The following is a 24,092-nucleotide window of genomic DNA, read 5'->3' as shown; positions in this document are numbered from 1 at the left end:
AATTAAATGGGCACTGGGATTCATAATCTGTCTTTAAATTCCATACTCATTTTTTGCATCATGCTATCTTCCCAGCACATTGAAGCCAGATACATTTTAAACAACTGCAAAGAAGAGGGTTTTGGATTTGACCATAAAATCTGAATATATAAAGATTATGATAAATAAAGTAAGGCTTGGTTAATCATAAAACTGAGCTTCAGTTCTCTGAACATTTAACTGAACAACAGCACAAAAATGGGTATATTACCCCGGAGAGAGAGATCAAACTTGTAAGCATAGTCTTGGAATTTGGCTGTGGAAACCAGGTTAGGATTCCATTTTTTCCCCCAGAATGCCCAGAGGTGTTTAATGCCTCCCGTAAATATTTCTCATTCTCCACCCTCTTCCCATTTAAACTGCACAGGCTCAGCCTATGCCTTTCAGAGTCCTAACAGCCTGGAGGAACTGGGAGGGATCACAAGGTGTCCAGGTGAGCTGGAGCTTTGTCTTGACTCATGACCAGGCAGCGTCATCCCCAGCAGGTACCAGGAGGTGGGAGAGGCAGGGTTTCTGCGGTTTATTGTTCATGGATATGCTTCATCACATCACCCACACTTCCCTGGCTGCCTCTCCAGGACTTACAGTATTACAAAGAATTCAGTATCACAAAGAAGGGCCCTGTTCCTTTTTTTACACTACTATGTCTTCAGCCCTGTCAAAAATGGTAACATTTGATAAATCTAGATCACATTTGAAATGAGGAAGCAAAAAACTTCAGTCAAATAGCTTAAAATGTCAAGAGACATGCCATCTCTCACAAGACAGGAAATCCAAATTGACTCTAGGTCAAGGTTTCTGACCTAACATCAGCACTGTTAACGTTTGGGGCCAAATAATTCTTTGTAAGAATCACAAAGCGGAGTGGTCTGCATGCCTCAATCCCAGCCCCATTCCCCTGGCTAAATCCCAGTCATCCTTCAGGTTTTGTTGAATCATCATTTTTTCTGTGTGGTCTTCCCAGCTGTCCTGTAGTCTGGGGTCCACATCCTCTGGTGTGCTCCCCATGGACCCTGGATATCCCCCACTGAGCATTGTATTGTAATCATCTGTTTACTTAGATGGTGATGCAAGGAAGTTAGATTTAAATGCCCTGGCCCATGGTCTATTCTATCTGTTGTTGTTACAGTCTAATCCTTCATTCAGTGCTGTTGTCCCCCTACATCATTCTCACCAAATTGTGACCCAGCCTCTATCTTCGTACCTTAGACAATAAAGAACCTACTACCTTTCAAGACTGCCATCTTGCTGAATAATTAAAAGTGTATCCTAATAGTAATTCCCAATCTTTCTTCCTTTTTTGGCCCTGGTTCTACCTTTGGGGGCCACCACTTTCAGAATGACAGGTAGGTGCAAGCAACTCACATCCCAGACTGATGTCTCCCAACCACTCAGTCTCTTTTGGGTTCATATCTTCTTGGCCAATCAGATGTGCGTGTTCATAGAATATAGACCTCTTGCTTTCTGTATGAGAAATGTGTGATGAGAAAGGCAAACCCACGGGAAAGAATAAATCTCTTCCAGGCCTAGCCTAGGAGGTTGGGTCTGGGTCTGGGACCCTGCCCCAACTCTGCAGGAATTAGGGTATTAACGATGTATTAATATCTGGAATTAGAAGGCTTCTGCTCCTGTCTAGGTTTTATGAAAGCTCCCAGAATACTAAGTGGAGGCAAACTCTGCATATACCTTTAAGAAGTCCAAATGCTTGTACCAAGCCTCAAACCTAGCCATTTGCCCAAGGCAGGCAACCCAGAAAGAAGTTCTTGCACATGAAGGAAAGCAGCAAAGGCTACTTGAGCAAATACATCTCTCTCTCCAAAAGATGGTTGCACCTTGGCTGGTACCATGCCAGACTCTTTCGTCTCCCTGAGACCAACTTCAGAACTTCTAGCACCCTGTACCCCAAACATTCAACTACTTCTCAGAAAGGAGCAGTTCCATTTACCTCTGGCTAGCAGCACCTTTACTACTTGATATAGGACTTCAGGATCTCTCACCCTCACTGAAAAAAAGTTTGTCTTATTGAGGGACTCTCTATCTCCATTCTTATTCTCCCTAAATCATTCTTCACATTGTCATTAAAGGGGCCTTTCTAGAACACAAATCTGATCCTGTTATTCCCCTACTTAAAGCCCTTGCATAACTGTTCACTACCTTCAGGGTAAAATACAAACTCCTTGAACAAGATCCTTTCTACCATCCCTGCCCTCTTCCTGGAGCTGTGGCTGAGCCCAGGAAGAGGGCTCATGGAAAAGTAGTACAGGGTACATGCAGAAGGGTACAGGTGGAGAGTATGCCTTTCTACATGTACTCTGGACTACACACCTCACGCATCTGGAAGTTCACCTAAAGGCCCACGCTATCTAGGACCATTATACCCTCACCTGTGCCAGTCCCTCTATGTGCAGCAATGCCCATCTTCATCACCTGGGGGAATCTTTGCTGGTGATTCAAGAATGAACTCCAGAGCCACCTTGCCTGGGAAGTGTCTGTGTGACCTACCCACCTGACTGCATATACCCCAAGGTTGAATAAGTTGCCCCATGTCCATATTCCCACTATTCATATACTTACCCCTATATAAACAACACTTGGCACAAACTTTTACATCTACCTGTTAATCTGCTCCTTTCCTCCACTCTTCTCTAAATCAGGACAATGACTAGTCTTCATTTGTATCTCTTGGCTTGGTACAGAGCCATTTAGTGGATGCTCAATATGTTGTTTGAATGAATGAATGAAAGACTGGTGATAATTGAGATAATGAATAATATTCTCATTATGGCAATTCCTGCACACTGATTAACAACATATTAACAGCTCTTGTATATCCTCTTCCAATTTACAATAAGTTTTCAAATTGATGAACCATAGTCTAAGATTGCAATGTCCAATATGATGACCACTAGCCACTTGTGCTATTTAAGTTCATAAAAATTAAACAAATTAAAATTTTATTTCCTTAGTCATATGAGCCATTAGTGGCTTCTGTATTGGATAGTGCTGATAGAGACTATGCCCCTCTTCACAGAAAGTTCTATTAGACAGTGTTGGTCAAGGACAAGGCATCTGAATTGGGGATGCAAACTAAAGAATGCATATACCTTTGCCCTTGGGAAGGCTGACCTAGCATTCCAAGAAATCTTGTCCCCAGTATTCCATGGATCAAATGTCCTTTTGAAGGACAGCTGATTATGGCTCATCAGATATTAGCCAAGCATGTCTATCTTACCTATGGTTCTAAATATTCATTTCTGAGTGTATGTAAATGATCTCTCTGTTATGATGAAGTAAACAATCAGTTTTAAATTTCTTACTCCTTAAAATTATTCTTTTTAAAAATAATTGCCATATGGCTCACTGATTTACAAGGATGTTAAGAGACTTAATTAATGCTTGTTTGGAGCTTTGCCTGTCAGGGTTGTTATTAGAGGATCCATTAAGATTCTGCTCACAACAAAAAGTTTGCTGGAAAACCTACTTTGTTCAAATAGAGGCATGCAGACAACGAGAAGAATTCCCTAGTCCATTTTAATTTATCACTTATCTGTGTTGGGTGTTTATTGAGCATGTGCCATGTGTTTTCAGTGAATGGCAGAAGGAAAATGTGCTTCTGGAGTTTCCTGCAGGAGACTTGCCATTACTTCCTAGTATAGAAGCCCTGGCATCCATCAAAATTGCTATCACTGGAGGTGAAGCTATAAGGAAATGAGATGGAGATGTGGATAGTATTGGCTGGTGGCTCAGACTGTTCTTACTTTGGTGGGTCAACTTAACCCTGGCTGTTAGCTGTGTAGGTCCAGAACTGATTAAGCCCATATAACCAAAGGAGTTGAATCATCATCATCACTATCATAATAATAGTCATATTTCTAACACTTAGTCTTACTATGTGCCAAGCACTGCTCTAAGCTCTTTATATATATTATCCCCATTAATTAATATCTTGGGACTGACGCTTGCCAAATCAGAATTCCTAAGTATTCTCAAGTGTGATAGCATGTTCCTGTGACTAGTATTTGAATAAGTTCTGGAATTGGATTACTTTGTAAACCTGATTTAGAAGTCCAGTGGTTGCTCAGTGGGCGCTGCTGTACTGGCTATCCATGGAATATCTAATCTAGTACCCCCACCTCACCCTGTGCAATTTATACAGCTCCTTAGGGAGAGTTGCTGAGTTCTTTCATTTGCTCCACCTTCTAGACACAACCGATTGGTTCTATGGGGACACTTAACCCAAATGGGCCAATGAGCCTCCTCCCCAAGATGATTGACCTGGGACAGGAGAAAGGACAGTGAATCCTCCAGTGGTGGAGGTAACTCAGAAGCTATAGGTGTCCATTTTCTCTACTATTTGAGAAAGTGTGTAGGAAGAGACATAGAAGCTAGATGTGGGGAGAGGCAGGGAAAGTCCTAAACCAGTCCAAGCTGCTAATTCCCTAGTGTCCTGAGCCCAACCTCATCTCTGGCCTCCTATCAGGGTGTGGTGTTCATCCCTTCCTTGGATTCCAGACAAATAAATTTCCCTTTTGACCTTAAGTTATTCAAGCTGAATTTCTTTCACTTGCAACCAAAAACATTCTGGTGAACACAGTTGTCTTCAGCATAGGTTCCAAACCCCTTAGCATACCATAAAGGCCCTAGGACCCACCTTCTTAATTAGTTTCATCTCCTATCACTCTCTCTCCCTCAATTCCTGTAACACACCATGCTCTCTCTCCTAGTGACTTTCTTGTATAACTGTATTTTCTGCTCAACTAAAAGCTTAATGAGGACAGGGCTGTATTTTGTTCATTGCTCTATTCCCAGTGACTAGCAAAGTGTCTGTCATACAGTTGGTGTCCAATAAATATTTATGGAATGAATTAATGAGTCAGTACATCAAAGGAAGTTGTATAGTCCTGAAGAACATTTCACCCAACTGTTATGAGCCCCTGTGAAACATCCTTGCCTACAACAGGAGGATTTCTGTATGTCAAAAATACTCTGCCTAATTTTCAGGCCCTCTTCCCTGGACAATGCTGGATACTCACTGACAAATCTGGCCCTCAGGATCCACCTTGCAAGCTCATTGCAGGCCAGCTCTCTCTATTAGCAAATCTCCCTCAGGCATAGACCATGGTTAGCTTTCAGCTACAGCCAAGTAAATGCACATAAAGATGTGAGATTCTCCAGCTTGACTGAGGTTTGATAGACTTGGAACTCCTAAATTCCTTCTTACTGACTGCCTTTTACTAACTGCCCTTTTTATTAACTCTTGGAACATTTCTATAGAGAGCTGATCTCATTCAATGACATTTTTATTCTTTCTAATTTCACTTGTAGAAGGTATCTAGACTTGAAGCTGTAGAGTTTCAATATCGGTTGTCACTCATCATTGAAATCCCCATCTTTGAAATAACTACAGCAGCAGCAGCAACTGCACCCACCACAGTGGACCTAGAACCCATAATAGCCCTATGCTCACATCAGCAGTAGCAGCAGCAGACTCACAGTGGAATGGAGAAGAAAAGTTCATTGCAATCTTTGTTTTCTCTTCATTATTTAAACCTGTGCAGACTCCTCTTATTGACTCCCTTCCTCTGTGTCCTCTTTTCTACCCTCTCTTCACTTTCCTGTGCTCTCAAGATCACTGCTATGATGGGTAACCTTTTGTGTCAACTTAACTGGACCATGGGATGCCCAGATAGCTAGTGAAACATTAACTCTGTCTGTTTCTATGAAAGTCTTTCTGAAAGAGATTAACATTTGAATTGGTGGACTAAGTAAAGCAGATGGCCCTCCCCAATGTGAGTGGGCATTATCAAGTCCACTGAGGGCCTGGGTAGAATGAAAGTGCAGAGGAAGCCTGAGTTTGCTCTCTGCCTCGCTGCTTGAGCTGGGACAACCATCTTCTCCTGCCCCCAGTACTCCTGGTTCTTCTCAGGCCTTCAAATGACACCACCAGCTTTTCTGGGTCTCCAGTTTGCAGATGGGAGATTGTGGGACTTTCCATCCCAAATCTTTCATTCTCTCTCTGATGTGTGTGTGTGTGTGGGTGTGTGTGTGGGTGTGTGTGTGTAATACAGATTCTCCTATTGGTTCTGTTTCTCTGGAGAACCCTGACTAATACATCTGCTAGGGTGGTACTGGAGGCTGTTGAGGATCAGAAGAGAGTAGAGGATGAGAAGAGGGAGAAAAGAGAGATCACAAAGAAGGAAAAGTACCTGAATCTCTCCTCTTCTCTCCTTCACTTGAGTGCTCTCTTTCCCTGTTCCCAACTCCCTCCCCGAACCTGTGCCACCTTCCCTGAACAGCTTGGCATGTGTCTTCTGGATTCCCTAGCCCAAGTCCACCTCCAATGTCTTGCTTTGATGGCAGGTTCCTAGGCTTTGCAGCTGACAGTTTCGAGGCCTTGGCCGGCTGCCAGGGTACTCCACTTCTCATTACTTTTCTCACTGCAATTCATTTCCCTGTGATTGGAGACAATTAGGATGTCAACAAAGGGCTGGCCCAGTCCTGTTCGGCAGTTACATAACCACAAACATGTGTGCACTGCCCGTCGGAAGCAAGTGAGCTGCTAATGAGGAGGGTTAATTACAAAGTGAGGGTCACCCTAGGAACAACCCCTCACCGCATTTCATCCACTGTTGGAGAGAAGCCAGGCACCAAAGCCTTGGCTGTAAGGTTCAAAATAATTTGCAGTGGCCCTTTTGGAGCGAGAACTGCTGAGCGCTGCAATTCTCAGCAGGGTTGGGGGCAGAGCTCTCTAACATGTCCTGTCCCTGCAGACCTTGTAAAACAATTCCCCAAAGTTACCCCAGAAGAATCACAGGCTTTCCTGCTTGCTGTACTCTTCCTCCTTAGAGCCTCCTGAGTGACTCATGGCTTTGAGTCACTACTTCTGTTTCTTGCTTCAAGATACTTCAGTACACCCTAAGGGTGTCTTAGATATTACTCAGTTCTCCCACACCTCTGAGAGGATCGTGCCCTGATGAACCACCAACCAGCCATACTTAATGTCCTGGAAAAACACAGTGTAGGGGAAGAGGAAGAGGCTCCATCCAAACACAATCTGTTGACTCCAGGCTAGACCATTTTCAACAAGCCATGTCTGTGCTAACTTCAAGTTTTCTGTTTTCACACTTTTCTATAAAAACCTAGGCAAAAGCAGCTTTTGTGATACTTTATTTTCTGCCTCTTCAACATGCCACAGTTGTGCCAGGCATCACTTTGATATCATAAATGGGAAAACAAGTCCCAACATCAGAAGTTGAAAGAACTGGGAGAAAATATGTACTCTGAGCATGAGATGACTTGGGCACACGTCTCAATTAAGGCTATAAACACTGAGTCAACTGGAGGTCCACTTTGTGGCGTAAAAGCAATTCTGATTGTAGGAATCCATCAGGCCTAGATTCTGCCGGCATTTCTTAAGGGTTTTCTCACATCGTATAGATAGTAAAGGTCTTTTCCTCCAGTTCATTTTTGTCCATTTCTTTCTTACACAGGGACAAAATGAGACTAACACCTATATAAAGTTTTACTTCTTTTTTATCTTCCAAAGCTATTCCATCCTTCAAAGTGTTTGTTATGTACTTTTGAATGAATCACAATCTACTAATACCAATACATGTTTTCATTATTTATCATATGACTGTGTCTATTTTCATCAAATGCCAAGAAATCTATTTTTCTAAAACACTACAAATGCAACTTACTAGCGGTATTCTGATGGTCCCATCGTATTTCCCTTTCATTACTTATATTCAGTTTACAAGATGAACTTAGTATCTTTTCCCACGAGGATAGGACCTCTGACCTTGGAAAAAATGATTTATACATTTCAGTTACCTTTCATCAAACCCTCATCTGTGAGAAGTTAAACCACTATGAAATTGAGAGGAAGGATCAGAGAGTATAACGCACAAGGCCAGGGGTGGCAGAGAATGAGGCTGATGGGATAAGCAGATGCCAGACAATGACAGCTAAAGGGTTGGTATCATATCTCACAGACAAGTGGCAATATTTAACATTTTTTCTTCAGACAAATCATATTGTTCATATGCACACTGCCAAAGGAATGCAGAGATGGACACAAAATTCCCCTACTGCTAGCTATAAATCCCCTCTTCTATCCCCCATCAAGAAGCAGCTCACCATACAAGTGATTTAGGATAATTTTATTACAGAAATAAAATGCATCCACCATAATAGTCAAATTATTCACAATCTTTAGGGCTTTAACTGTTGCTAGTAACAAGTTTCTGGCAATACGCAGAGATTTTTGTTTGTTTGTTTACTGGTGTACCCCCAAACACCTACAACAATAACTGACACAGAGTAGGTGTTCAATAAATATTTGTTGAATGGGTGGATGGATGAATCTGCCTTAGAATCGATATGACAAACAAGCATATCATGACACCAGCAGCAGAGAACCACTGCGGTTAGAAAGCACATTGACACGGAAGGCTTTTCAGCGAAGGCTTGACAGGATCATATGCATGTTTCTGAAAGATCACTCTGCATGCTGTGTGAAGGATGGAGCAGAGAGGAAGAGCTCAGCAGTGGGCAGACCCGTTAGGGGGCCAACGCAGTGATGCCTGCAGGGGATGATGAGACCCTGAACTATGACAGTGGTGACAGGGCTGGAAAGAAAGGAAGACATTCAGGAAATATTTAATAGAACTGAACAGAACTTAATCAGAGAATGTCTTTCCTATCAAACCTTTGAACTGGATCAATTATCAGTTCCGAACAGAGCCAAGGACCAGGAATGCTCATTACAGAAATCATAGTGGCAAAGCCCAGCTGCCATTATATGTAGGCAGAATAGAAAGTCACCTCCATATTATTATGTCAGGAGCACATGGAGGAGCCAAAATCCAAAAATATCTATGCCACCCACTGCCTGAAATTACACCATTAAAGCAGCATTTCTTGGTTTTAATCCTCACCCCTCCAGATGATTTTAAAACATGTTAATATGCTTGAGAAGGGGGAAAAAAGAACGTTTATTGAGTTCAAAAGACACTCTGCATACATTTATTGAATCCTCACAATGACCTTGCGATTTTATTGCTAAGAAAAAATAAATCTCAGGGAGACACACAAGTAATAAGTGGGAAAGCTGGGATCTGAATGCAGGTCATTGTGATTTCTTTTTTCCTGGGTGAATTCTGATGGATACCACCATTATCATTGTTACTACCGCTTATTTCTATTTTGTTCTTTTTATAAATATGAGAGTGGTGGGCCTAAGGGAAGAGGAATTGGTGGAGGTTCTGAGAGTTGTGTACGTTGCAGACAAGATAGAATAAGTTCATAGGTAAGACACACGTTCAACTTCATAACTTTACCTAAGATTACGTTTATGCTGCAGAGATTAGGGGGTGGCCGGCAACAATCCGAGCCCCAGACTCATGTGATCCATGGTTCTGGGCACTCTTACTCTCATGAGCCACAAGTTATCAGATCTCAGCAAACTCTCCCAGTAGAAGGTACCTGTGGTGTTGGAACAATGACTGAACCCAGACCAGAGAGCTTAAAATAGAGACCAGAAAGCGTAGCTTTCTCCATATTTTCCCAGAGTAATGGAAGGAAACTAGCTGTTCCTGACCCTGAGAGGAAAACTCCCCACCTTTAGAAGTCTACTTCCCTTTTGCAGATGTCTCATTGTATTAACTACATCTTGTCCTTCTCTTCAAGAGATTAATGTTCTTCCACATCTGGGCAGCCCTAAGTCCCAAGTCACAGGGGCCAGAATTTGCTTCCTTCCTTTTTTATTTCATGGACACTTATAGCACTCAGTAGAGCTGGGTTAGAATATCACACTTCAGCAGTAGGAGCTACCAATCAGTCCATAATCATGCCAAACCTAAGTTAATTTCTGTTTATTAATATAAAGATGTGCCCTAGCTTACTGGTTCTTTTTTTTTTTTTTTTTTTTTTTTTGGGACGGAGTCTCGCTCTGTCGCCCAGGCTGGAGTGCAGTGGCCGGATCTCAGCTCACTGCAAGCTCCGCCTCCCGGGTTTACGCCATTCTCCTGCCTCAGTCTCCGGAGTAGCTGGGACTACAGGCACCCGCCATCTCGCCCGGCTAGTTTTTTGTATTGTTTAGTAGAGACGGGGTTTCACCGTGTAGACCAGGATGGTCTCGATCTCCTGACCTCGTGATCCACCCGTCTGGGCATCCCAAAGTGCTGGGATTACAGGCTTGAGCCACCGCGCCCGGCCGCTTACTGGTTCTTAAGTTTGAAATCTATGCCCTTAGTTTACTATCTCAGGGTATTCCATAGGGAGAAAGGAGATGGTAGAAGTGAAGCTGAGGGGAAAAAGAGCCAAGGTCAGAAGGTAGTTAGGAGGCTAGACAAGACAGAGCTGAGTATCTTAAAGAAGAGGACAATGAGAGCTGTGTCAGAGGCAAACAGTTGGTCAACCACCAGGCTGGGCACCAGTGGGAGACAATGGTACCTCTGACCCTCAGCTGATTCCATTTGTCAGCTTTCTCAAAACTGATTGGGTTCAAGGGCTTTAATTCATGCTAACCAAACTCAGAAGACACTGATTGATACATCAAATGCTGAGCCATTAATATCCAGAGAAAAATGTAAGTGTTAACTTGTCTGGAACCCAGGTCCTCCCCTGGGCAGTGCTAGAGACAAACTGACCATATCTTGGTCTTTGGCTCTCAATTTCTCTAGGCCCTTTGAAACACTTCTCTTCATGAGTAATACCAACAACGTACTACATGCCAATATAGCTGGTTAGGTTAAAGCTCTTTCTAGCTGTCAGAGAATGAGGAAATCTTCCTAAGACTACCCCGAATTTTCTCACAGCAGTTACATCCATCTATTCATTCTTTTAATCAATAAATACTTATTGCCTACTATATGCCCAGCAATGTGCTAGCAGCTGGGGAGGTAGCTGGCAAATGAGGGAAGTGTGGCCTCAGGTCTTATCAAACTTAGCTAGAGTAGGGAGACAAACTACCAACAAGGAAAGAAACAAAATCACTGCAGAGTGAAGCCTGATCCCATGTGGGTGAAACCTGATTCCATGTGAACGAAGCCTGGTTACCATGAGCGAAGCCTAATTACCATGTGAGTGCAGCTTGATCCTACAGGGTGTGTGGGGGAGGGTATGAAGGCATATGACGCTGTGAGAAAGGGTAGAGGACCTCCTTAGACAGGGTAGAAACATGACATTTAACCTCAGACCCAAAGAAGCCAACCTTACAAAGAGAGACGGACCGTGGGGTCAAGGCAGAGATTCAGGCAGAGGTGAGGCATATGCAGGGCCTATGGGTTGCAAAACAATTCGGCATGAAGATAATCAGTGTTTCTGGAGTACCATGTGCAAGAGGGAGTGTTGTGCCACACTTTGGCAGTGTGCATATGAACAATATGATTTGTCTGAAGAAAAAATGTTAAATATTGCCACTTGTCTGTGAGATATGATACCAACCCTTTAGCTGTCATTGTCTGGCATCTGCTTATCCCATCAGCCTCATTCTCTGCCACCCCTGGCCTTGTGCGTTATACTCTCTGATCCTTCCTCTCAATTTCATAGTGGTTTAACTTCTCACAGATGAGGGTTTGATGAAAGGTAACTGAAATGTATAAATCATTTTTTCCAAGGTCAGAGGTCCTATCCTCGTGGGAAAAGATACTAAGTTCATCTTGTAAACTGAATATAAGTAATGAAAGGGAAAGAGGAGGTAGGGACAGATCATGCAGAGCCTTGTATACTATCACAAGAAGTTTGGGTTGTATTTGAAGTGAAATGAGAGTCGTGGAAGAATTTTAAGAGGCAGAATTGTATGATATAAGTTGAGTTTTTGGAAGACCACCCTGGCTGCTGTGTGGAGAATGCACTGAGGCTCAGGCATGGAAGGTGTCAGTCTAGATAGAGAGAAGTACATTGACTTGGGAGACATTTAGGAAGAAGAATTATTTACAGACTTCCTTACTCACAGAATTATTACAAACTTACTGAAGGAATAGACATGGGAGAGAATTTCCTGTAGGTTTGCATCTACGTACTACTAGAGATGCTCTCCAAAGAATCTCTGGATCTGTTAACAACTGAAAAAGGCCAAATATCAGTTCAAACAACAATGTTAAGGACCAACTCTCTGCCATCTTAATGTTCTTCGTATGGTTGCACAATGCAGCACATTTTAATTTATCCTCTCAAACCATAATCTTAAGGTCACTCTTTCGACACTCAGGCACAACATTATTAAATCCTATCCACTTAAGATTATTATTGTTGCTCTTATTAAAACTTTATAGGTGTTTCTGGAGAGTATTTGAATGAACGGCAAATTTAGAGGAAATTAAATCTTACTTTCATGAAAATAAATTTTGCTGTCCAAGAACTATAATTAGATAAATTGACCAAAAAGAACAATTTTCAATTTTTTTTTACTTAGCTATAATTTGTTGATTACCTAATGTGTGCCAAACACTATTAAATCTTTACAATTACGCCATGAAGTGGGTGTTGCTGTTCTCACTCGAAGCCTTGGAAAATCAAGGCTCACAGAAGACATGGCTGGGCTAAAGTTATGAGCAGTGATTGCCACTGGGGTACACTGGACACATAGTTGCGCTCCTTTTCACTATGCTTTTCTGAATGTGCTTGTATTTATTATTTCCTAGGGGTTATCAGCAACCTCATGCATAAATGACTTCTCTATAGACATCAGGAAAAAAGCAGCTATATCCCAGGAATGGCAAACTCAAGTGCCTACTGGGCCCAGGCAGATTCTGTAAATTAATGTATAGTCCTGACAGAAGAAAATTAGGAGTCATAGCAACTGTGGGAAACTGAAGGGCATAAGCCCCTTTCAAGGAGGTCAGCCCCTACTCAGCCCCACATGACTGCCACTGCTGGGAATGTGGCCCATGTGGCCAGATCTTCTGTTTTATCAAGGAAGCAAGAAATCCAGACAGATTTTCATGTAAGTTTTAAAATCTGCAACAAAACTCAACTATTCTTTAAAATACTGAGTGCCAACACCATGCAAGCTTAGCTAAAGGGGTGTGTGGGCAGAATCCAGCCTACAGGCTGCCAACTGTTGACCTCTACTGTACAGATCATTGAAGCATTATTTATGATTTGGAAGAATTTTAACCAACCTTAATGTCCAATGATGTGGGTTGGCACTGATATCTGTGCTGCAGCCATCTGATTAAATTTTTAAAGGCTTTAATAGTGAGCAGTATGAATACCATGTAGCACACTAAAAAATTCTTAGGATACACAGCAGGGTAACGTGCTGCTAAGATGACATTACATTTAAAAAGCAAACTACCAAAATGATACCCAGGCAAATGTTTTATATTTTGAACTACAGGGTGGTTACAAGAGTGAACAAGTGAAAAATCATCAAGCTGTATAGATTTGGGTATTTCCCAGCATGGAATGTCATACGCCAATAAAAATAATAATAATATTGATGATTCCTGGGCTATGGTTATCATTCTGTACACTTTTGAATGAATATGAACAAGAATTTAAAGGAAGCATGGGCAAAGAAAATAATTTGATTGTGTTAGTTGTAAGGTAACAGGAGATTTTTTCCCCCTTTTCCTATATGTTGATTTCTATTACTGTTACTGCATGCGGTACAGTATTTGTATGGGAGAAAAAATATTCCTCAAAATATATTATCTAAGAAGAGCAAGAGTAAAATTTAAGCTGATTTAAAAAAAAAAAATCAGTAGTAATTACCTTCCCATTTTAATGCAGATTGAAAGCTTAAAAGAAGGATTCACTATTTAATGTTTGTGTCACTTTCTGCCTTTTCCCAACTGAGGCCCCCACCTGCTGCCTCAGCTCCATCCCGAGCAGGTCAGAAGGGAACGTGGGAGCCCCAGTGCCCTACATGGTCACTGAAAAACCTGATGCTGCCTGCCCGTGGTCCCTGTGACTGAAGAGTCTCCTACAAGCCAAAGGCATTCCAGTGCCCACTGAACTACCACTGTCCCTCTTACATTAGTCAAGATGATCTCTGCTGCAAGTGATAGAAAATTCAACAAAATGGCTTAAAATACTGGAAAAAGTTCATCTCACATATCCAGAATTCAAGGTATGGGGGATTCCAGAGCCCACTACAACCAGCAACTCAATGATGTCAGCGAAGGCTCAGGTTCTTTCCACATGTCTGTCTTGATGTCCTTTCTGGGGTTGTCCCCCTCCAGACTTGTGGCAGTAGTCATCAGAGATACAGTAGTCAGAGAGCAACTTCCATATTCACATCCAGCAATGGAGGGATACTGTTTCCTTCCAGGTTCTCTCTGTGAGGGGGATTTTTTTTTCCCCAAAAGCCCCTGTTAGACTTCTTCTCATATCTCAGACTAGAACATAATTGAGTCACATGATCATTTAAAATTAATCCCTAGAAAATAGCATGCTGAAATTAACATGAGTAACTTCAACTAATCATCTGGATTGAGACTGATGTGAGATACTAAACCCAATGTCCTTAACATCGTTATCAGTTTTAACTCTTAAAAAATCTTTAAATGTGTCCACCTCACTGGTTTCCAGGTTATCGTAATCTCTTACCTGATCCACAGCAAGAATCTCCTAACTAATCTACCTAAAAATTCCTGGCAGTTAGGGGTCATTTTATCACTACCTCAATCAAACAGCCAGAGAGTTAAGTCAATCCACCAAATAAAATGTTGGAAGCAAGGGGGCAGGATGAGAGAGAAAATAAGCTAAAAATGGAAGGGAACTTTCCTTTGGATGTTGAACTGTGAACTGTGCTTCTTTGCATGTGATATTGCATCAAGACTAGACCATGTGGTACCTGGACTTATATATGGGTTTTAATGTGATCCTCAGAACTAAATTAGAGGTCAGCAAGTTTATACTGGAAATGCCAAGTTTAAAATCTCAGAAAGAATGATGCTCACTCACCCCATACACTTTTGGAGGACATATATTCCAAGCAATGTGCTCGACACTGGATGTACAACAATGAAGAAGGCTGATGCAGTCTCTGCTCTCTAGAGCCAACAGTACAGTGGGAAAGGTTGTCATTTTGCAACTAATTACAGACTAATTATTTAATTACAACTTTGATGAATGCTGTTAACCAAAAAAATACAGGAGGATGAGCCCAGGTAATGATCCAATGTGGGAGGTGTGAAATCAGAAAATGCTTCCCCAAGGAAGTAACATTTAAACTAAGCGGAGTTTAGCCCAGAGAAAAGATAAGGTAAGTGTATTCCACGCAGAAGCAACTGTATATACAAAGACTCTGAGGCAGCAGAAACAAGGAAGGACTAAAGGAAGGTCACTGTGCCTACAATGTAGAGAATGAAGACAAGAACAATACAAGAAGAGCTGGAGTGGGGCATGGTGGAGGCATGTTGGGGGCATGGAGAGCACGTGCAGGCAGGGTTAGTTTCATCAGGACGTTTTGCACTAAAGGGATATAAGCAAGTGATATTGATCAAAAGCCAGAAGATGACACCACAAGCAATTTGGAAGTGGCAGTCAGAAACAGAGGAAAAGTAAGCTGCTCCCAGAATTCTCAGAGAAACGGGGGTAGCCTTCCCTGTGAATGGAGCTCTGATTAATCTGGCTTCTCTGTGTCTAATTTACCCTTTCCCCAGTGTTACACTATGGCCACCACAAAGTCACATATCTCAGTGAGTGGCCGTAACCTTCCCTTTCCAGAGCCTGTAGGGCTGATGTGGCCCATGTGCAGACTGGTGATGTTCCCAGATACCTGGGACATGGGCCTCCCCCTTCCTCTGACTCTGTCACCAGCCCCCTTCTTACCTGGAGAGTTTGTATTACATGCAGGAGTCCTGTCTATTCCTCCAGCCCAGCTGTGCAGAGGGTTAATTTGCCTGTTAATTTTCCACATGAGGGGATATGCACAATGAAGCACAAATAAGAAGCAGGACATCAACACTGCCTCCAGCTGAGAAATCAATTTATACTTTAAATTACCCTAGGTGACCCCAGTCACCACTGGATTCCTATTGCCATCTATCCTGATTTGTAGGAAATTGTCCTCCTGGAGCATGAAGCCCCCAAGAAAGTCCTGGGAGGCTTTGCTGCTGCACCCCAGTGACACACTAATGGCTCGGTGAGGAGGAGCGCCAGGATTGGAGGCAGAGCATCTCCAGGGCAGGCAGACAGCACTGCACGGGTGGAGAGGCCTGCTGGGCCCATGTTACCGCTCAGTGTCAGTAACCACATGGGCTAGCCTCAGGGCTGCCAGGCTAATGCCCGGGGTTCAGGGTCCCTCCCCTCCCCCCCGCCACTGATAGTTCAGCTGATTAATTGCTGGGATCATTCATCCATTTCACAACACATGCATGAGTGTCAGATACTCTGCTTGGTTTAGAAAAGAGAAGAAGTTGAAAAAGTTAGAAGTGTTTTAAAACACTGGAGTTTTTTAAAAAATGAAGCAACATGGGCTTACATCCCAGTTCTTTGACTTAATGGATATGTGACCTTAGGCCAGCTCTATGACCCCACCCTCTGTACTTTAGGTTCCTTGCCTGTGAAATGGCTACAATATCCATTTTCAAAGTGGTCGTCAGGGTTACATAGATATAAATAAAATTAAGTTTCCATGTGCTTGTTTGTGCCTGCATCACACAAAATTGGCTGACTGGATCCTCACCAGATGTGGAGATTATAATTGGGCCAGACTCACATAAAATATAAGCCACGTGAAAAAGCCACACATTGTATGATTCTATTCCTATGAAATGTTCAGAATAGGCAAATTCGCAGAGACAAAAAATAGATCTGTGATTGCCAGGGGCTGGGGTAGGGGAGAATGGGTATAGGATTTCTTTTTGGGCTGATGAAAATGTTCTGAAATTAGGTGGTGGTGATGGTTGCACAACCTTCTCAATATACTAAAAACCATTGAATTGTACACTTTAAAGGGATGAGTTTTATGGTATGTAAATTATATCTCAATAAAGTTATTATCCTAAATATATATGTGAATATACACAGAGATCTGTGTGCCTGTGTGTCTATATATACACCATATGGCATAACGAAATCACTATAAGGGTGTCTCAGGAATAGAGACATGCAATATGAATCAAGATGATGGAGATGGAGAAAACAAATGGGGGATGCAAACACGAGCCTAGAGCAAGAGTTTCCAAAGCAAATAATGAGGCTTGCAGGTGTTCATATGCAATCACGATGCCTGTCACATAGTATTAATAGCTACATGTGGCTAATGGCTAGCATATTGGACAGCACAGTTCTAGAAGGAAAACCGAAAAAGAAAAAATAAAGGCAGGAAAGGCACACTAGCTAATCAAAACCCTGCGAGTGGGCCATGCTCTCCTATACTACCTTATTTATCCCACCTCACCAATGCTCAGCAAGGTAGTTGACACTGTCCCCATTCTGACATCTGAGCAAACTGAAGCTTGAAGAGGTCAAGCAAGGTAAAGGAAAAGAGAGTTTTATTCATAAATTGAGAAAGAAGATGCCTGAAGAGAGAGGACAGCTAAAATATAAAAGAGGGAAAAGATTATGGGTGAAAGACGTTCCAGAGGATGGACATGGAAGGTCATTTAAGAGGGACAACATCCCGCAGGGTAAAAGGTGTCTTTTACATCATAGCTGATGGTGTCAGGTTAGGTTCATCTCGTTGGATTCTCCTCTGCCAGAACCAGAAGGGTATGTAGAAGGCCATTCAATTTTCCAGCTGGGGACAACTTGAACATGACCATCAATAGAAGTGGGTGTCAGTTCAGCAGAAGCTATGATCACAAGTCCAGGGTTTGTAACCATGACAGAGAGCAGCCTACATCATTCACTTAGCATCTCCCAGGCCGCCTTCTCTCCTGACCTTACCGATGACCCACCCGTACCCCAGCAGTAACAATAGCCCTTGCCTCTTTCTCTCCTCCCCCTCCCCAATCCCTTTCTCTCTTCTTTCCTTTTGCATCATCAGGTTCCTTTTCTCTACAGGTCTTTATTTGGAAGCTTCTTTCCTCTCCATCTTCATAAATAATCCAAAAGAGGCACTTTCAGCAGCTCCTCTTTCATGCACGTAATTGAAGTGGGCCTCTCTGAGATAAGACCTCTCTCTAAATCATTCATCAGATAAGGAAACACAGAGAGGGGCTCTATTCCTTCTCCTGCAACATTCTGCCATTAGACACAGTACAAGCTCGTGTGTCCTGCAGACGTGGCAAGACTCCACTCAGGAGCAGGACTCTACTTGGGAGCTCCACTCTGTCCCAGTGACTGACTCAGCCAGATTCCCCAACTTGCAGGGAGGTACTGCCCTCCCCATCTTCTTAAGATGTTTTTGACAGCCTGAGGAATCAGAAGGATGGAATAAAGTTGAATGCTAGTTTAGCTACCAGGTCACAGTACACGCTAACCAGAGCAAGTTTGGCAGCAAGGTCCTGGGTTTCAGATATTCAGGCTTGGGTTTGAGTCCTGGCTCTGCCACTTCTTAGCTGAGTGACCTTAGGGAAGTTTGGGGAAGTTACTTAACACTTTCTCCCCCCAACCTCGCCAAAGTCTGTTTTCTCATGTTTTAAAGTTAATTGTTTTTTTTTTTTTTTTTTTTTTTTTTAAAGAATGAGCGGATAAAAGAAACTGCCTGTCCAGTTGCATTAAGGATTAAAAGGCATAGGTGCAAAAACAAGGACCAGCTGTTCAGCTCTTGTGGCTATTACTTTCTTCCATTTCTTTGGTTATAGTGTCAGGCTAACTCTGCAGGCCAGGGCTAATAGGCGGTTACATGTTTGCAGGCCTTGCCACCCTGTGCACCACACCATGCATGCCCCATGGGTCAAAGTCTCATTCACTTGTTCAGGGTAACAATCAAGCTGGACCAACATGACCCCAGCCTTTTCCCTGATCTTGTGTCTTCTATCTGCAAGGCCAGAAGGCCAACCTCAATCCTGAGTATGCAGACAGGGTGGCCTCTGTGATTTGCTCTATTAATGAAGTCTTGGTTCTTTTTGCAGCTCCAGCTTTAAAATTCTGATTAGTCACACATGAGAATCCTCCTAGGGGCAGCTATGAGGAAGGGGACAGAGAGGAGAAATCAAGGGATGCATTGATTTTGTGGTTCAGCCAACTTGGACACTTGGCTCTCTCTATGCTCAGTACCTAGAACAGTGGCCAAAACACAGCTTGCTCTAAAAAAAGGAAAAAAAAAAAAAAGAGTTAAATAAATCAATGAATTGACATTCTGGACAAATGAAATTAGATGCGAGATAGTCAAATGCAGAAAGATGTGAGACAATATAGAATGTTCAGGAAGCTGTACACAATTTGGTTTTGCAGAAATGTAAAGTACAAGAGAGAGAGTGAGAAATGAGGGGATAAGAAAGCAGGATCTGGTTAAGAAGGGTCTTGATTGCCTTGCTGACTTTAAATGTCCTTCTCTAGGCAATAAGGAGCCTGCACACTGATTTTTAAGCAGGGAAGGCAAAGGGTCTGACTGGCATTTTAGAAATACCACTCTGTGAAAAAATATATATATAAATCCAAGGTATAAAATGTTCAGAGATTGACTTTGATCAGAGGTAATGACAACAGGGATGAAAATAAAAGTAAAAAGACAAGAGAAACCAAACAGGTTGAACCAGCCTATTGTATATGGAGCAGGAGGGAGTGGGGAGGATCTGGGATAACTCTCAGGTCAGCAGTGCTGGAGACTGAGCATATGGTACCAAGAAGCAGCTTTTAGGAGAAAGATGTTTGGGCCTTCAGAAAGAATAATACTGTCATTGTCACCAAGAGGAGAAACAGGCTCAGAGTCCACGACTGCCATTTCCAACAGCAAGAGCATGTGAAAGTTTGACTATCAAGTGCCCTAGTTGTCATACTGTCTCCAAAGAATTACTCATCTTTCTGTGGTTCATTTTTCTTAGCACCAAAATGAACGTAAAAACTAAATTTGATGAGCAAAAGATCTGAACAGCCACTTCACAAAAGAAGATACATAAATGGCCGTAAGCACATAAAGACATGTTTAACATCATTAGTCATCAGGGAAATACAAATCAAAACCATAACGAGAAACACTTTATATCCACTAGGATGGCTATAATTTGTAAAAACCAGATAATAACAAGATAATAAGAGGATGTGGAGGAATTGGAATCCTCAGACACTAATGATTGGGAAGGTAATGACTGAATGCATTAGAATGAATAAAATGTAAAAGATTGACAAAACTTAGTGTTGACAAGGGTGTGGACCAGCTGGAACTCACACATGTGCTAATGAGAGTGCAAAATGGTACAACCACTTAGAGCATAGTTTGGCAGTTTCTTATAATGCTCAACATACTCTACCATATAAAGCACCAATCCATTCCCAGACATTTATACAACAGAAGTGAAAACATATGTCATTACAAGATTTGTGCAGCCTTATTACTAATAGTCAAAAGCTGGAAACAACCCAATTGTTCATAAATGGATGAACAGCTATCAAACAACGATACATTCATACAATGAGATATTACTCAAAAATAAAAAGAATAAACAACTAAGATACATAAAAACATAGATGAATCTCAAAAACATTATGCTGAGCAATGGAAATTACAAGATAATGAAATGCTTCGTTAAAGTGCTGAATAAAATAATTGCCAACCTAGATTCTATAAACAGCAAAAACATCTTCTAAAATTATAAGCAAAATTCATACATTTTTAAATTAATAAAAATTGATTAGTCAGAAATCATAATGGAAAGTTTAAACACTTTAAATGAATGCATCTGACATAACAAAATCAGTGGGGTATAGCTAAAACTGTAGAGAGAAATTATAGCCTTACAATGCATATGTTAGAAAAAGAAATTTGAATAATCCAAACATTCATTTCAAAAGTTGGGGGTTGAGGGGAACAACAACAAAATAAGTACCAAAAGTAAAGAAGAAGGAAGAAAATTATTTAAAGATGGTAACTAAAGAAATAAACATATAACAATGCAGCCATAAAAAAGAATGAGTTCATGTCCTTTGCAGGGACATGGATGAAGCTGGAAACCATCATTCTCAGCAAACTATCACAAGAACAGAAAACCAAACACCGCATGTGGGAGCTGAACAGTGAGAACACATGGACACAGGGGTGGGAACATCACACACTGGGGCCTGTCAGGGGATGGGGCTAGGGGAAGGATAGCATAAGGAGAAAGATCTAATGTAGATTATGGGTTGATGGGTGCAGCAAACCACCATGGCACACGTATACCTGTGTAACAAACCTGTACGTTCTGAACATGCATCCCAGAACTTAAAGTATAATAAAAATAGGAAAAAAAAGGAAATAAACATAAAAGAGAGGATCAATAGAGCCAAAAGTTGGTTCTTTCAAAAGACTAACAAACTTGATAAATCCCTATCAAAGTGATCAAAAAATAAGAAGAGGCCGGGCACAGTGGCTCACGCCTGTAATCCCAGCACTTTGGGAGGCCGAGGCAGGCAGATTGCTTGAAACCAGGAGTTTGAGACCAGCCTGGGCAACATGGTGACATCACGTTTCAAAAAATACAAAAATTAGCCAGGCATGGTGGCACATGCCTGTGGTCTCAGCTACTCGAGAAGCTGAGGCGGAAGGATCACCTGAGCCCAGGAAGTCAAAGGTGCAGTGAGCTGAGATCAGGCCACTGCACTCCAGCCAGGATGACAGAGTGAGACCCTATCTACAAAACAAAAACAAAGAAGAAAAGAAAACACTAATAACTTGGAGCAGAAATAAATAAGGGAGCATCACTACAAATTATATAGCCATTAAAAACATTAAAACCACCACAACTCACCTAATATGAAATAGACAATTTGAATAACCCTGTAACTATTAAAGAAAATGAATTTGTAATTTTACAATGCCCTCTAGAGAAACTTACAGGCCCAAATGATTTCACTGGATAATTCTACTGAACATTTGAAGAAAATTTAACACAATTTTACACAATCTTTGTAGAAAACAGAAGAGAAGGGACTACTTCTAAACTCTTTTTAAGAGGCCAGGATTACCCTGATGCCAAAACTAGACAAAAACAATACAAAAAATAAAACAAAAAACCAGTATTCCTCATAAAATAGACATAAAAATTATTAACAAAAGATTAGGAAATAAAATTAAACATTTTAAAATTATATACCATGATAAAGAAAAATTCACTCCACAGATACAAAACTGGACAATATTCAAAAGAGTCAGAATCCATCAGTGTCATCAATCATGTTGACAGCCAAAGGAAAAAAAATCACATGATCATAGTAATGGATTCAGAAAAAAATCATGTGATAAAATTTAACATCCATGCATGACTTAAAAAAAAAACTCTTACACAACTAAGAATAGAAGGGAATTTCCACAAGTTGATTAAAAAACAGCTAAAAAAAAAAAAAAAAAAAAAAAAACCCTGTTGTACTATTTATACTAAACAGTAAAAGACTGAATGCTTTCTCCCTAAAACTGGGAGGAAAGCAAGGATGTCCACTCTTATCATTCTTAACACAGTATGAGAAGTCCTATCCAGAATAATAATGCAAGAAAAAGGGCTAAACAGAAAAATAAATTAAAATATAAAGAATGGAAAGGAAGAAATGTGTCCCTATTTTCAAATAACATGATGGTTTACACAGAAAATCTCAAGAAATCTAAACACAAAGAAAATTCTAGAATGAGTAAGAGTTCAACAAGCTCACAGGATACAAGACCAACATACAAAAGTCAATTGTATTTCTATATACTAGCAGTAAAAATGTAGAAAATGAATTTAAAATAAAATGCCATTTACAATCACTAAAAAGTACAATAAAATACTTAGGTATAAAACAAAAGGACTTTTATGTTGAAGACTTAAAACTCTGAAAAGGAGATCTAAATAAATGAGGAGACATACTGTACTCATGGATTAGAAAACTCAATGTAGTAAAGAAGTCAATTATCCCCAAAATGATACAAAAGATTAATATAGTTTAAAATCCTAGTAAGGATTTTGAGTATATAAACAAGCTCATTCTAAAATTTATATGGAAAGTCAAAGGTATTAGAATGGCTAGAAAGATTTTAAAAAAGATGAATAAGGAAGAAATCACTCTACCCAATTTTAATACTTATTATACAGCAACAGTAATCAGGACTGCATGGTATTAACAAAGGAATAGTCACATAGATCAATAGAACAGAACATAGAACCCAGAAATAGACCTGCAGAAATAAATATAGCCAACTGATTTTGACAAAGATATTTTCAACAAATCATTCTGGAGCAATTGGATATTTATAGGCAAAGAAAGGAAAGAAGGAAGGAAGAATGGGAGGGACAGAGAGAAGGAGGGAGGAAGAAGGAAGGAAAGAAGGAAGGAAGAAAGGGAGGAACAGCGAGAAGGATGGAGGAAGGGAGGAGGAGGGAAGGAGGGAGGGAAGGAAAAAAGGAAGGGAAGGGAAGGGAAGGGAAAAGACTCCACCTATAACCGCACACCTTATATAAAAATTAACTTAAAATGAATCACAAATTCAAATGTAAAACTCTTAAAACTTAGAAAAAACAGGAGGAAATTTTCAGGACCTTTTGTTTTTTCTAAAAGTTTTACAGTTTTACATTTGATTGAATAACTGGGAAAATGTAACTAGAAAAATACTACAAAGTGGCCACTGCCTTCCTTCTGTGCCCCAAGGACTAACAATGTCCTTCGTAGTCCACCATAATTGGGAGCATACCACAAAGGAAATTCTGGAGAATTATAGTTCAACCAAGCCAAGTTCACACATCAAAAGCCATCACAAATACATATGTGGAAAATTTTATGCTGACCACTATCTCACATCATACCCCTCCCAAAACTAATTCTGAATGGATTGTACATCTAAAAGTAAGGGGTAGAGTAATAATTCTTCCAGAAGACAACATAGAGAAATATCTTTATGACCTTGAGGTCACCAGTAAGTTCTTAAACAGGACACAAAAATTACTACTAACAAAGAAAATGATTGACAAATTAGACTATATTAAAATTAGGAGATGTTATTTATGAAAAGTTAGGACACAGTCTTAGAGGATGAAGGGCAT

This window comes from Piliocolobus tephrosceles, chromosome 13 (assembly GCF_002776525.5).
Source record: "Piliocolobus tephrosceles isolate RC106 chromosome 13, ASM277652v3, whole genome shotgun sequence".
Taxonomy (NCBI): domain Eukaryota; kingdom Metazoa; phylum Chordata; class Mammalia; order Primates; family Cercopithecidae; genus Piliocolobus; species Piliocolobus tephrosceles.
The sequence above is the reverse complement of the archived record's forward strand: the minus strand, read 5'-3'. Positions refer to the sequence as shown.